Source organism: Plecotus auritus (assembly GCF_963455305.1).
Source record: "Plecotus auritus genome assembly, chromosome: 6".
NCBI lineage: Eukaryota > Metazoa > Chordata > Mammalia > Chiroptera > Vespertilionidae > Plecotus > Plecotus auritus.
The window spans coordinates 63,982,094-63,996,831 of record NC_137773.1 but is presented as its reverse complement, the minus strand read 5'-3'; the positions used below and the strand labels follow the sequence as shown (position 1 = coordinate 63,996,831).

Sequence of the window (14,738 nt, the reverse complement as noted above, 5' to 3'; positions counted from 1 at the left end):
AATGAAACATCAAATATAATATCTCATACTGTAGTAAATAATGTCTGAACCACACAGTCTTTAGTCTACAAGATTATGTTTAGATGCTTTCCTGAAAAAAATTATCATGAAGAGATATTTGCATTCTCTTGTTCATTGCAGCATTATATACAACAGCCAAGATAAGGGAGAGACCTAACTGTCCATTGACAGATGAATGAATAAAGAAAATGTAGTACATACATACAGTAAAAGATTTTCAGCTTTTAAAAAGAAAATCTTCCATATGTGCTAACAATATGGATGAACTTTGAGGACATTATGCTAAGGGAAATAATTCAGTCATAAAAGGACAATAGCTGCATGACTTCACTTATATGAGGTATCTAAAATAGTTAAATAGTCGTTGCTCATGGAAGCAAAAAATAGAATTGTGGTTGCCCAGTGCTGGAGGGACGATATAAAATTTCAGTTATTTGTCCTGGTTGGTGTGGCTCAGTCAGTTGAACATCATCCCATGCACCAAAAGACACCAGTTCGATTCCAGGTCAGGGGACATGCCTGTGCTGTGGGCTCAATCCCCGGTGGGGGTGGGGGAGCATGCAGGAGGCAGCCCATTGATGTTCTCCCACAGTGATGTTTCTCTCTCCCTCTCTCTAAGATCAACTTAAAAAAAATTACAATTTTTTCAGCTATGCAAGATGAATAAGTTCTAGAGACCTGCTATACAACACTGTGCCTATACATCGCAATACTATATTGTTCACTTAAAAATCTGTTAAGAGGGTAAATCTCATGTTAAGTGTTTTTACTGCAATAAATTGTTAAAAAATTCATCATGACAAATATTCACTATGTTTTACTCTGGGTGGTCTTGGGCACAATATTTAACTCAGTGGGTTCAGTTTCCTTTTCTGCAAAATGGAGATAAAATTTCCATATCATAGGATTTTTGCCAGAGTTAAATGTGAAGAGAGGAAAAATACTCAGAGCCTGACACAGAGTAACCACCTGATAGTTATTATTCTTTTTATCTGCTTTATAGTTTTATTGATAGTGAGATCAATATACAGCTGGTCTTCAAATCAAAGGAGATTTTTCAGTGACTAAGTTTTTCATTCCTATAAAATTTCTAGTGAGCCTAAGAATCTATAGAAATTGTAAGTAAAAATCAGATTTTACTTTTGCCCACAGCCATCTTGGCCCCACAGCTGCAGTGCAGAACAGTAGAACCTGAGTGTTCTCCTGAGGCCGCGAGAAGCCCAAGTCACCCTTGCTTATCCCTGTGCCTCTCTGTTCTAAATATTCCTCATGAAGTAATTCAGATGAGAATGACAGCTAAACAGAAGACACCTGGGAGCAGTTGTGGAAGTTGTTAGCCTCATATAAGCACGAGTAAACACAGCAAATAACAGCTTGAAATATTTAGTTTAACCCTCCATGAATCTACCGGATGAGTGAGTCATGTCTTGTAATTACCTCCCAGCTCCTAGGCACAAATTTATCCTGCTTCAAACATTCCCCAGCAGAGCAGCCTTTTTTTTTTTTTTTTTTTCAAAACATCTCAGTGCACTCAAAAAAAAAAAAAAAAGAAAGAAAGAAAGAAAAAATAAGAAGACATAATGTTCCCAAAACTTTTGTGCAACCACATATGTATTAAAGACAAATTTGTATTTTTTTCCCAACTCAGTATTCCACAAGAGAGGAGAATTTTGTCATTGAAATCGAATGATGCAAAATAGAGATTATAAAATGTGTGCTCATTTGAGCTCTCTTACTAATGTGACTATTAAAACTTGGGAGGAATTCAAATACTTTACTTTTACATTTGACTTAGCTGGAAGGCATTAAAGACTGCAGAGCTCAGCACCTGTTTGGTGACTTTTAATGAAAAGCAGGATGATCCTTCTTTAGCTATGAATTCAAACCATTTTAAATTATTACCAGCCATGGACCTGAAACACATTATGAAAGGTGTGGGTTTTGTGTTCTGGAATTTATATCATCAGCAACTCCTTGGAACCAGGAACTTTGGCTATATCAGCAGAGAGGGAAGCAACGACCTTGCATCCACCAAGACACTCATGAGAGCCCAAAACAGCCAGCCCACATGCTGTATAATACCAGAGGCATAGGTGGGTGTTTCCTCCTATGCTCAGCCACACACTCCCCTTTCTTGAATTTAAGACTCAAATTCTAGTCCAACACACAGATGTTATTTCTCCACATCTTACTGATTGATCACACACACACAAAAAGCACACAATAATAAAAGTACTAGGTAATGTTTATGGTTATTTAGAGTTTATGGGATCCCTTTGTGTAAACTGTCTTAATACATGGCATATAATAGCGAGGCAACAGAGTTCTATTAAATCAATTTCCTCATTTTTCTGTATTTCACAGTGATCCTTCAAAAGAACGTGGATAAGTAATGTACACATTAAGTAGGTAATTAAAAGTGGGGCTTAAATAGGTTTCATGACTTACTCGAGGTCATGCAAGAAAATGATGTTAGGTCTGTCTCAGCAGGTACGTGACAAGTAAGACTGTTACGGAAATGTTCTGTTAATACACCTGTGCCACCATGGCTCATTAGGTCTGAGCACTTTAATTCTTACTTTTCATAAGTGGAAAGTCTCTCGGTATTCCTAACCTGGGCACAGTCCACCTCTAGGGAGGACAATCTGAAAGGAGAGGCTGAAGGAAAATGTAGGAATTGATATACTATGTGCTGTGGTTGAGTCAAATCCCACTAAACAGAGAAGGCAGACATCAACATCACCTTTAGGAAACAGGGGGGCGGGACTTGGGTGTTTCAGGGAGCAGAGGATTGAGGAACTGGAAGTCACACTGCTGAGTTTCAAAGAGACATCACTATGCTCCAACATTTCTGGTAGACAACTGAAGTCGGAGGTCTGGAAACACCGTCATTAGGTATTTGAAGTCGGAGTACCAAGCCTATTAAGGACTTCAGGAATCATGAAAAACAATGTTGCTCAATTCAGAGTGAGATGCTATGTCCCCCTTGCTTCTGCCCAGTTAAAAATGCCTCCATTTTGTTCCTCCCTCTGATTGTCAAAATCTTCTGTTCCTCCTCATACATCCCACACTGGGACAGGAAGAGGAAATGAGATTAATGGGTTGTGTTATCAAGAATTAAAGAAACTGAGCAATGCTCTTGGCGGTCCCGGATCTGTCTCTTGCTTCAACAGTGTTTGGACTTTGGACGGAACAGACCCAGGGACGCCCCTTCTTCCAGCTTCCGACCACTCTCCTGCGTCTTATCCAGTCACCACCTTCAGAACCACCTCAGGGACCAGCCAACACACCATTTTTTTTTTCTACCTTAACTACTTAATGCTGAACCACCATGAGCTCCCAAATTCACCAGAATTATTCCACTGAGGTGGAGGCTGCGGTCAACCGCCTGGGCAGCCTGCCTCTGCGGGCCTCCCACACCTACCTCTCTCGGGGCTTCTATTTTGACAGGGAAGATGTGGCTCTGGAGGGTGTGGGCCACTTCTTCCCTGAGTAGGCAGAGAAGAAGCAAAGCATGAGGGTGCTGAGCATCCCTTAAAGTTGCAAAACAAGCGGTGGCCGCATTCTCTTCCAGGACGTGCTGAAGTCTCCCCAAGACGAGTGGGCAAAACTCAGGACCCCATGGAAGCCACCCTGGCCTTGGAGAGGAACCTGAACCAGGCCCTTTTGGAGCTGCAGGCCCTGGGTTCTACCCACACAGACCCGCATCTCTGTGACTTCCTGGAGAACCACTTCCGGGGTGAGGAGGTGAAACCAATCAAGAAGATAGGCGACTACCCTGGTCAGTGGTCGGCAAACTCATTAGTCAACAGAGCCAAATATCAACAGTACAACGATTGAAATTTATTTTGAGAGCCAAATTTTTTAAACTTAAACTTCTTCTAACGCCACTTCTTCAAAATAGACTCGCCCAGGCCATGGTATTTTGTGGAAGAGCCACACTCAAGGGGCCAAAGAGCCCCATGTGGATCCCGAGCTGCAGTTTGCCGACCACTTCCCTGGCTGGTTTGGCTCAATGGATAGAGAGCATTGACCTGCACACTGAAGGGTCCCAGGTTCGATTCGGTCAAGGGCGCATGCCTGGGTTGAGGGCTCAATCCCCAGGGGGTGGTGTGCAGGAGGCAGCCAATTAATGATTCTCTCCCATCATTGATGTTCTATCTCTCTCCCCCTCTCCCTTCCTCTCTGATATCAATAAAAATATTTAAAAAAAATAAAAAATAAAATGGGCGACCACCTGACTAACATCCACAGTCTGGCTGGCCCCAGGCTGGGCTGGGCGAGTATCTCTTCAAAAGGCTCACCCTCAAGCAGGACTAGGAGCCTTTGGAGCCTAAAGGCCTTTGAGGGGCCCCTCTTCATTCCCCTGGTGTCTGGCTTTTATCTGAGCCTCTCCCCGAAATTACTAGCCATTCTTTTAACCACCCTGAAGCCCTCTCCCATGCATTGGACCAAATGAAACAATAAAGCTTTTTGCAGGGGGGGGGGAAAGAATTAAAGAAACTGGACATCTTATAAGATTGTGTTCACACACTGTCATTCATCAGTCACTGCTGCCTCAACTTGAATGTAATTTAAAATATAGTAGGACTGCCATTAATAGTAAAAGCCAGGTTTTGCTCACTAGGTCCTGCATGGAGTGCTTTACCTGCATGCTAATTTATTCCTCACATCTTTCCTATTTATCCCTATTTACAGAAAATAAATTTAAGAGCAACACAGTTAACATGTGTTAGAATTAAATTTTGCATCCAATCTTTCTGATACCAGATTATATAGGGCTCTTAACTACTTTATTATACTGTTTTTATTGAAATGAATGGGGTGTCTAAAAAATAAAATAAATGAAAAGAGAGAAGGAGAATAGAAAAGAAAGAAATGCAAGAAGAGATCTTATGCACATTCTTTTAAAAAGGCGAATTCCATTCCCATGTGAAATATGCAGATTATGTTTCCTGCCATACACACAAGATGTCACTATAAATGATGTCACTAAAACATTTTCTACACTGCATGCATGTCTGCCCCAGCAGCTGGGTGAACTTGGTGTCCAACTGGGACCACTGCCACTGATGGTTCAGAGGAGATGAAGACTCTCCAGTGCCCTCCTCTACTTAATTTCTACTGGACAATAATATCTTATTTCTCACTGCAAGTTGCAGTTTTTAATGCTTACTGATTTAGTAGCAAGAATCAAAATATGTAATGCACAGAGAATAAATAGAAAGGTATAAACATTGTCAGTCTTTGGGGGGAAATCTCCTATATAATAAAAGGCTAATATGCAAATTGACTGAACGGCAGAACGACTGATAGCTATGATGCGCACTGACCACCAGGGGGCAGACGCTCAATGCAGGAGCTGCCTCCTGGTGGTCAGTGCGCTCCCACAGGGGGAGCACCACTCAGCCAGAAGCCCTGAGCTGGGCTCATGGCTGGCGAGCACAGCAGTGGTGGCTGGAGCCTCTCCCATCTTCACGGCCACACTAAGGATGTCTGACTGCCACAAGGAGTGGGCCTAAGCCATCAGTTGGCCATCACCCAGGCTCCTGGACTGTGAGAGGGTGCATGCTGGGCTGAGGGACTGCCCCACCGAGTGCACAAATTTCATGCACTGGGCCTCTAGTATATATATTACTATCCACATTCCAAAGCTGAAAAGTGCTGCTTTAAAAAAAAAAATTATTTTGCCCTAGCCAGTTTGGCTCAGTGGATAGAGCGTTGGGCTGCAAACTGGAAGGTCCCAAATTCGATTCCTGTCAAGGGCACATGCCCAGGTTGTGGGCTTGATCCCCAATGGGGGACTTGCAGGATGCATCCAACCCATGATTCTCTCTCATCGTGGATGTTTCTCTTTCTCCCTCTCCCTTCCTCTATGAAATCAATAAAAACATATTTTTTAAAAATTATTTTTATTGATTTCAGAGAAGGGAGAGGGAGAAAGAAGGAGAAATGAGAGAATCATTGATCGGCTGCCTCCTGTATGTCCCCTACTTGGGATCAAGCCCACAACCCGGGCAGGTGCCTCACCAGGAATTGAAAATGAGAAAAATGGGGAAAATTTTAAGGGAAAAGATACTCCAAAATATTAATAGTAGCTGCCTTTAAGTGTGTGGGATTATGAGTCATCTTTTTCTCTTCTTCTTTCTCATACTTCTGTACTCTATGAGACTTAATAAGTTTGAAGTAGGTGCAGAAAGACCTATGTTTTAAAATTCCAAAATCAAAAAGAAGGGAGTTCAGATGTTATTAGCTGGGGGCAAACTAGGAAACTAAAACTACTATCATACATTCTCTTCTATTGGTCAGGCAACCTTCATGGAGAATAATACAGGCAGTTTTCACATGATAAAATAATAATTGAATTAAAATACTTTCTTGTGTTTGAACCCTCAGATTTCAGAGTAAATAAAAATAATATATAAGGGCCTTTTCAGTACCCTTTTGTAGTTCATTGTCTGAAAACCTGAACACGGTTATCAAAGCAAAATAATTGATTCTTTGAGACCAAGGTGTTTTAGTTTCTCAGGGTTTAAAAAACTCCCTGAAATGGGTACTATTGGTCTAATGTGTAAAGCACATAGAATGAAGCTTTATACATTTGCATAAATTAAACCTACCAGTCATTAATCCAGAGGTGACCTTTGTCAATTTGTGGATGTTCTCTGATTCTCTGAACACAAAGAGAGTAGGCCTATATTTGAATGGCTCCCTCAGTCTGGTATTTTGTGATCCATCTGACATGTCTTCAGCATACAATGAGCCAGGCCTGGGCTGTATTCTCTGTTGTGTGTGGGCAGTGACAGAGTACTCTTGGGGGATTTAACCCTTGCCTTTGTTTATCGGGAGGTCAGGCAAATTAAATGCTTTCACACAATAAGAAAAATAATTTCCCAACTACATTACAAAATAAACATTTTCTCCTAAATTCAATATAGTTGAGTCATAAAACTGCTTTGTAGCATGGGTGGTCAGAATATAAAAATATACATAAAGAAGATGTAATCTATTTTGGAAAATGTCATTTCCCAATCTGGTAAAGGCTCTCAAAAGTTAGCTGTTTATTGCGGAAATGATTAATTATATTGGGTTGTGTTTTTTAATCCTATAACTTTCCCCCCCCCCCCTATTAAACATAAATGAGTTCCCTGGTGTGCATGTTAACATTTTTATATTTTGTTACTCAAGAGTTAAATTTTTAGGGCTTACAATGGTTAGCATTTATGAACACAGGTTAAGATATTATCATGCAATGTTATTTATAAGTATATACAGCAAAAGTCAAAGGGTTTGCTGCAGTGATAACAAAGTCTTTAAATTCCCCTTCTCTCCACTCCAGAGTTCTTGCAGTGAAGCTTGGGTGCTCAAGTCTGATTGAACGGGTAAATCCAGAACAGCGAATGGTAGAGTTCATTCGGATACTGTCTTGCCATTCATTCAATTATTGATCAAAGATTTATTGAGTGCCTACTATATACCAGGCACTATTCCAGCATCTATGGATAGAATGAGGAGCATAAGAGACAACACCCTCACTTTCAAAGAGTTTATAATCTAGTGAGGAGAGACTCACTAGGCACATACATTAAATAATTTAAGACTGCATTAAATATGCCAAAAATAAGGAAACAGAACAATATGAGAGAATATAACTAGAGGGGTAGCTGAAACATTTTCTGACCTCATAGGGTCAGAAAATTAATCTCAGAGTTAACAGGAGAAGAGCATGGGTACACATTAATTTAATTTTACATGACAGGGGAGCCTTATCCTATCTAATAAAAGAGTAATATGCAAATTGACCATCACTCCAACATACAAGATGGCTGCCCCCATGTGGTCAAAGATCCTGCCCCCATGTGGACACAAAATGGCCGCCACAAGATGGCCAGCAAGGGAGGGCAGTTGGGAGGGACCAGGCCTACAAGGGAGGGCAGTTGTGGGTGATCAAGCCTGCAGGGGAGGGCAGTTGGGTGGGACCAGGCCTGCAGAGGATGGAAGTTGGGGGCAATCAAGCCTGGAGGGGAGGGCAGTTAGGGGTGACCAGGCCGGCAGAGAAGGCAAGTTGGCGGCAACCAGGCATGCAGGGAAGGGCAGTTGGGGGAACCCAGGCCTGCAGGGGAGGGCAGTTAGGGGTGACCAGGCCTGCAGGGAAGGGCAATTAGGGGCAATCAGGCTGGCAGGGGAACAATTAGGCATCAATCAGGCTGGCAGGTGAGTGGTTAGGGGGTGATCAGGCTGGCAGGCAGAAGCAGTTAGGGGCAATCAGGAAGGCAGGTAGGCAAGCAGTTGGGAGCCAGCAGTCCTGGATTGTGAGATCATAGGTAGGATCAGACCTAAACGGGCATTCGGACATCCCTCGAGGGGTCCCAGATTGGAGAAGGTGCAGGCTGGGCTGAGGGACACACCCTCTGTGCACGAATTTCATGCATGTGGTCTCTAGTCAAGAAAATAAAGACCCAAAGAAACAGTTAAACCTGAGTACTTTTTTTTAAAAATAAATCTTTTTTGTTCAGATTATTACAGTTGTTCCTTCCCCCCCCCATAGCTCCCTTGAACCCGGTTCCCACCCCACCCTCTGCCCTTACCCCCCCCACCCACTGTCCTCATCCATAGGTATAAGATTTTTGTCCAGTCTCTTCCCGCACCTCCCACACCCCTTTCCCCCGAGAATTGTCAGTCCACTCCTTTTCTATGCCCTTGATTCTATTATATTCACCAGTTTATTCTGTTCATCAGATTTTTTATTCACTTGATTTTTAGATTCACTTGTTGATAGATATGTATTTGTTGTTCATAATTTTTATCTTTACCTTTTTCTTCTTCTTCCTCTTCTTAAAGAATACCTTTCAGCATTTCATATAATACTGGTTTGGTGGTGATGAACTCCTTTAACTTTTTCTTATCTGTGAAGCTCTTTACCTGCCCTTCAATTCTGAATGATAGCTTTGCTGAGTAGAGTAATCTTCATTGTAGGTTCTTGCTATTCATCACTTTGAATATTTCTTGCCACTCCCGTCTGGCCTGCATACTTTCTGTTGAGAAATCAGCTGACAATCGTATGGGTGCTCCCTTGTAGGTAACTAACTGTTTTTCTCTTGCTGCTTTTAATATTCTCTCTTTGTCTTTTGCTCTTGGCATTTTAATTATGATGTGTCTTGGTGTGGTCCTATTTGGTTTCCTTTTGTTTGGGGTTCTCTGTGCTTCCTGGACTTGTAAGTCTATTTCTTTCACCAGGTGGGCGAAGTTTTCTGTCATTATTTCTTCAAATAAGTTTTCATTATCTTGCTCTCTCTCTTCTTCTCTCACCCCCATAATTCGGATATTGGTACGCTTGAAGTTGTCCCAGAGCCTCCTTACACTATCTTCATATTTTTGTATTCTTTTTTCTTTTTGCTTTTCTGGTTAGGTGTTTTTGCTTCTTTGTATTTCAAATCTTTGACTTGATTCTTGAGATCCTCTAGTCTGCTGTTGAATCTCTGTATATTATTTTTTATTTCAGTAAGTGTATGCTTAATTTCTAGTTGGTCCTTTTTCATATCTTCGAGGGTCTCACTAAATTTATTGGCGGTTTCTAGAAAATTCTTGAAAAACCTTATAACCGTGGTTTTGAACTCTATATCCAGTAATTTGCTTTCCTTCATTTCTTTCATTTGTGACCTGTTTCTTTTTCTCCGCATTTTGGCTGCTTCCCTGAGTTGGTAGAGTGGCTTTGTGTGCTATGTGTCCTATAGGGCCCAGTGGCTCAGCCTCCCCAGTTACCTGAAGTGGATATTCTTGGTGCACCCCTTTGTGGGCTGTGTGCACAGTCTTGTTATAGTTAAGCCTTCATTGTTGTTGGTATCACTGGGAGGAATTGACCTCCAGCCCAATTGGCTATGAGGATCAGCTGTGTCTACGATGGGAGAACTTCTGTGCTGGAGACACCCTTATGAGGCAAGACTTGCTTGAGTGTGGCTTTGGTGCTCACTGAGTCTGCCCCCTGAGTGTGTCCCTTATGGATCTGAGGAGTTGTAATCTGGATGGTCTCACTCTGACCACTGTGTAGACTGGCTCTTGGATCTCTAAGGAGGTGCTAATTTAGCCTCTGCCTGAGGCCACCCAGGAGGAGCTACAGAGAGATCTGCAGATTCTTCTTCTTTGTTTGGGGTTTGTAGGTGCCCAGATGAGGCCCAGCTATGAAGCGATGCAAGCTGCTGTGGGGCCTTGGGCCTTCTTTTGGATGTTCTGGGTCTCACTGACCCAGCTGCAGTTGGTTAGGTAATTTTAGATTGCAAAGGGCCAGGCCATTCATATGCAAAGGCCTCTGTGCACAGCTTGGGTGGGGCGGGGTCTCAGGGAATCAACAGGGTGGAGCAAACAGCTATGGGTGATCCTCAGCCCTGCCCTAAGAGACCTGGGTCTCAGTGTCCCCCGGTAATCACTTTGTGCACCTCTGAGAGAAAGCCGCCCTTAAGTTCCGCCCGATGCCAGACAGTGCAGTTTCTCCCCGTATGAGTCTGGGTTCCCAGAGTCTCGCCCAGAACTGGAGTTCAGAGCAATTGGGAGCTTTTGTCTCCCTCCCGATTAAAAAAGACAACCGCATACTCAGTTGCCATCCCTTTCCTCGCACGTGTGCGCCTCCGTACCGCCACACTTTACTTCCGCAACTCCTCTGAGTCTCAGTGTGCTTTTCCCTTTCCTTCTAGTTGTAGAATTTCCACTCAGCCAGCCTTCCAGTGGTTCTGGATGATGTCTGTTTTGTCTTTTAGTTGTAGTTTTGAAGTGGTTGTGTGAGGCAGCAATTTCAGGTGTTTACCTATGCCGCCATCTTGGTTTCTTAAACCTGAGTACTTTTAAGCTAGGTTTAATGAAGAGTGGGCAATTGTATAGAAATAAAATTTAAAAAGTCAGAGGGGAAAAAAAGGCACTTAAAATTCCACTACATAGAGATAGCCACCAATAACCACAACATAACCCTATATCTCCTTCCAGGATTTTTTCATATATACATATACATATTATTTATGTGGTCTTTCTTTTGTTTGTTTTTGTTGTCAAGGTGAGTTCATGATGTACATGCTATTTTGGAAGCTTAGGCAACCTCTAAGTCATTTCTTCTACTCTTCTCTCCCCCTTCCCATGGAATTCTCTGTTTCACCTGAGCTCATGACACATTTATTTTGACATTACTAATGTTTATCCATCCTTTCTACATGTCCAACATAGCAGAACTATGTTGTGTTAAGAGTAATTTCCATATTGATAAATCGTCTACATAGTTGGAAATTGCAGTTAGCACAGTGGTTAGGAATGCGGACTCTGGGTGAGATGGGCAAATGATTAACCTCTCTGTGGCTCAATTTTATTGCTAGTAAAGTGGAGAAACAATAGTTTCTACCTTTTAGTGTTGTTGTGGATAATGTAGAATAATGTATGTACTCATGGTGCTTGTCACTGTTAAAAAGAAACACACACAAAAAAAAAAATTCAACCTAGTAAATTTGAAGATCTAATTGGCTTTATTCAGAGATTCATGAATGTGGCAGCCATCCCATCTAACAACTAGAAGTGTTCTCCAAAGAGTTGTACAAAATGGGAGGTTTTTATAGGTGGAAGGGTGGGGCAAGAAAATATTATTTTTAGACCAGGACATCTTTTGGGGGGAGGGAATAGCAAGAATTTTTATCATGGAAATTACCTCTTCTTCCTGTGGGGGATGAGAGGAGCCATGTATCAGACTCCTTCATTAGTGCTGCTCAGAAAATTTCAGACTGGTTGATTAATTAAGATTATGTTTCTGGAAGAGGTTGAAACATCAATAAGATCAGGTATTAAATTTAGGTTTGGTATCACGGACTTTAGCGTAAGTGACACCATTTGATGCATATGGTCTTCTCTTTAATATCACATACCATGAGCTCAGTAAATAGTTGCTATTTTTATTATTAACATATTTGTTATTGGTGAACTAACCTTTTCTGCCAAATGATAAAATATAAAGAATATTGATTTAACTTCCCATAATGCAATATGCAGCACCTATGGATAGTTACTGTCTTATAAATATACTAGAGGCCCAGTGCACAAAATTCATGCACTGGAGGGGTGTCCCTCAGCCCAGCCTGCACCCTCTCCAATCTGGGACCCTTCAGGGGATATCTGACTGCTGGTTTAGGACATACCTCTCACAATGTTGTTGCTGCTGTTGCTTTATGGCATCTCTCTGTACTGTGGTTCATACTCGCCATGTTGGGGTTATGCCCTGGATTCATGATGTTCAAGTCCTGGCCCTGGGGGTTCAGGCCTCCCATTGCTTGCTGCTGCGGAGGGACAGCAGGTTGTGGCCCGCTGGCTTGCATGGTGTTCAGATTCAGCAGGCTGGGCTAGAGCTGAAGGCCAGGCTGGCTGGCCACTTACTTGGCCATGTGCTACTTGATGAGAGCTGCCATCAGCTGAGGGTTTGACTTGAGGATGTTGAGCATGTGCTGCTGCTGGGGGAGCTGAAAGACTTCAGGGTCCGCAGCAGGTCCTGCAGGGCACCTGGAGAGATTCTCTGAGGTGGCTGTACCTTGGGTCTGCATAGACATCACGGGTCTGGGCATGCCTTACATGGCTGTGGCTTGGGGATGGGTGCCAACTGCCACTGCTGGGATTCGGGGGATAGAATAACAGGCCCACTGACCTGGTTGGGTCACATTCAGGCCCATGGGGGCCATCTGGCTCTGGGGGTCACTGTGCCTCAGGGGCATACTGTTGTTGGTGCTCACCCAGTACAATCTGCCGGGTGCCTCCACTGCTGCAGGTGGAGCTGGGTGGGGGGCGGTGGGGCTGGCACCTGGTTATTGGGCTTCCCAGTGCAAACTGTGGTGGGGGGCTGAGTTCCGGCCACGCTGGAGAAGCCAGCTAGTGACATGCTCACAGGCGAGGTCTGGGGCAGTCAGGGGCTGTGGTGTCCAAGGTGTGCCTGGATGCAGTGTGGGGGGCAGGGTGGTGCTGAAGGATGGGAAGGCAGACTCAGCTGAGGCACAGTGCGGGTGTTGATAGTGGCATCCACTGGCGCATGAGCTACACGTGCTACTGGGGGTGCTGTGTCTTCTGCTGGTGGAGCTTCTGCTTGATGTTGAGGTAGTAGGGAATGGGGCATGTGTTTTCTTGGCAGTGTTTGGCATGGTAGCAGCAAAGGGCCATGAACTGCTTGCACACTCCACAACCTCCACTGGTCTTGCACTGGCAGCCCTTGGTGTGCTGCACAACCCACCTCATCTTCTGGAAGGACGGCTGCGGGCAGTTGGCATCGCAGCACTGGTGGGCATGCCTCAGGAACTAGATGCAGTGCTGGATGGCCTGGCGCCGCCACTCCTGAAGGCCCCTGCAGGAGCAGAGGCAGCCCAGCTTTCCCTCCACCTCTGCTCTGGCTCCTGTGGTGGCCCCTCCTCCTCTGCTCCAGCTCTGCAAGGGCGGTTACCGCCTCCTCCCCTCCGGCTTCCCAGGCTAAGGCACCATCTTCTCCACTCCAGCTCCCCCGCCGCCGGGGCGTGGAAATCCCAGACAGAAACCGCGCAAAGTGGCGCCGGGACCCTGACACCCCTGCAGGGCTGCAGGAACCCCAGTGGAAGCTGCACGGAGTGGCCACCAGCCCCGCCCCCACTGCCCTGCCCCCGCTGTGTGTGCCGCCATCTTGTGACAGTGTTACAGAGTGACAGAGTGAGGGTTATTTGCATATTACCTCTTTATTATATAGGACTAAAGGCCCAGTGCACGAAATTCTTGCATTTGTGTGTGGCGGGGGGGGGTCCCTCAGCCTGGCCTGCACCCTCTCACAATCCGGGACCTCTCGCTCTTTACCGCCCACCTGCTCACTGTTCCTTAGCGCTGCCGCACAGGTGGGAGAGGCTCCCGCCACCACCGCTGCACTCGCCAGCCGTGAGCCAGGATTCTGGCTGAGTAGCACTCCCTCCTGGGTTGAGCGTCTGCCCCCTGGTGGTCAGTGCGCATCATAGTGACCGGCTGTTCTGGTCATTCCACCGTAATGGTTGCTTAGGCTTTTATTATAAAGACTAGAGGCCCGGTGCACAAAATTCATGCACTGGGGAGTGGGGGGTCCCTCAGCCCAGCCTGTGCCCTCTCACAGTCCAGGAGCCCTTGGGGAGCGGGCCTAAGCCATCAGTTAGACATCCTTAGTGCTGCCGCAGAGGTGGGAGAGGCTCCCGCCACTGCCACTGCACTCACCAGCCTGTGAGCCCAGCTTCTGGACAAGCAGTGCTCCCCCTGTAGGAGCGCACTGACCACCAGGAGGCAGCTCCTGCATTGAGCGTCTGCCCCTGGTGTCAATGCAAATCATAGCAACCAGTCATTCCGCCGTTCGGTGGATTTGCATGTTAGCCTTTTATTATATAGGATAACTCAAAAAGCACATTTGCTTGTTAAGTTACTAGTTGAAGTTAAGCCATAATGTCATGTTGGCATTCTTATTTATTAATCTGGGTATCCTATCTAATGAAAGAGTAATATGCAAATTGACTATCACTCCAACACACAAGATGGCCACCCCCATGTGGTCAAATATGGCCGCCCCCATGTGGACACAAGATGGCCACCACAAGATGACCAGCAGGGGAGGGCAGTTGGGGGGGAACCAGGCTTGCAGGGAAGGGCAGTTGGGGGGGACCAGGTCTGCAGGGGAGGGCAGTTGGGGGGGACCAGGCCTACAGGGGAGGGCAATTAGGGGCAATCAG

At 44.8% G+C, this 14,738-nt stretch overlaps 1 pseudogene across 1 annotated transcript; it reads left to right on the top strand.

The window, feature by feature from the left end:
- Positions 1-3,352: 3,352 nt before the first annotated feature.
- On the top strand, positions 3,353-4,341 carry LOC308251667 (ferritin light chain-like; annotated as a pseudogene). The gene is made up of 2 exons: positions 3,353-3,750; positions 4,247-4,341. The product of its transcript is annotated as a ferritin light chain-like (transcript).
- Positions 4,342-14,738: the final 10,397 nt, after the last annotated feature.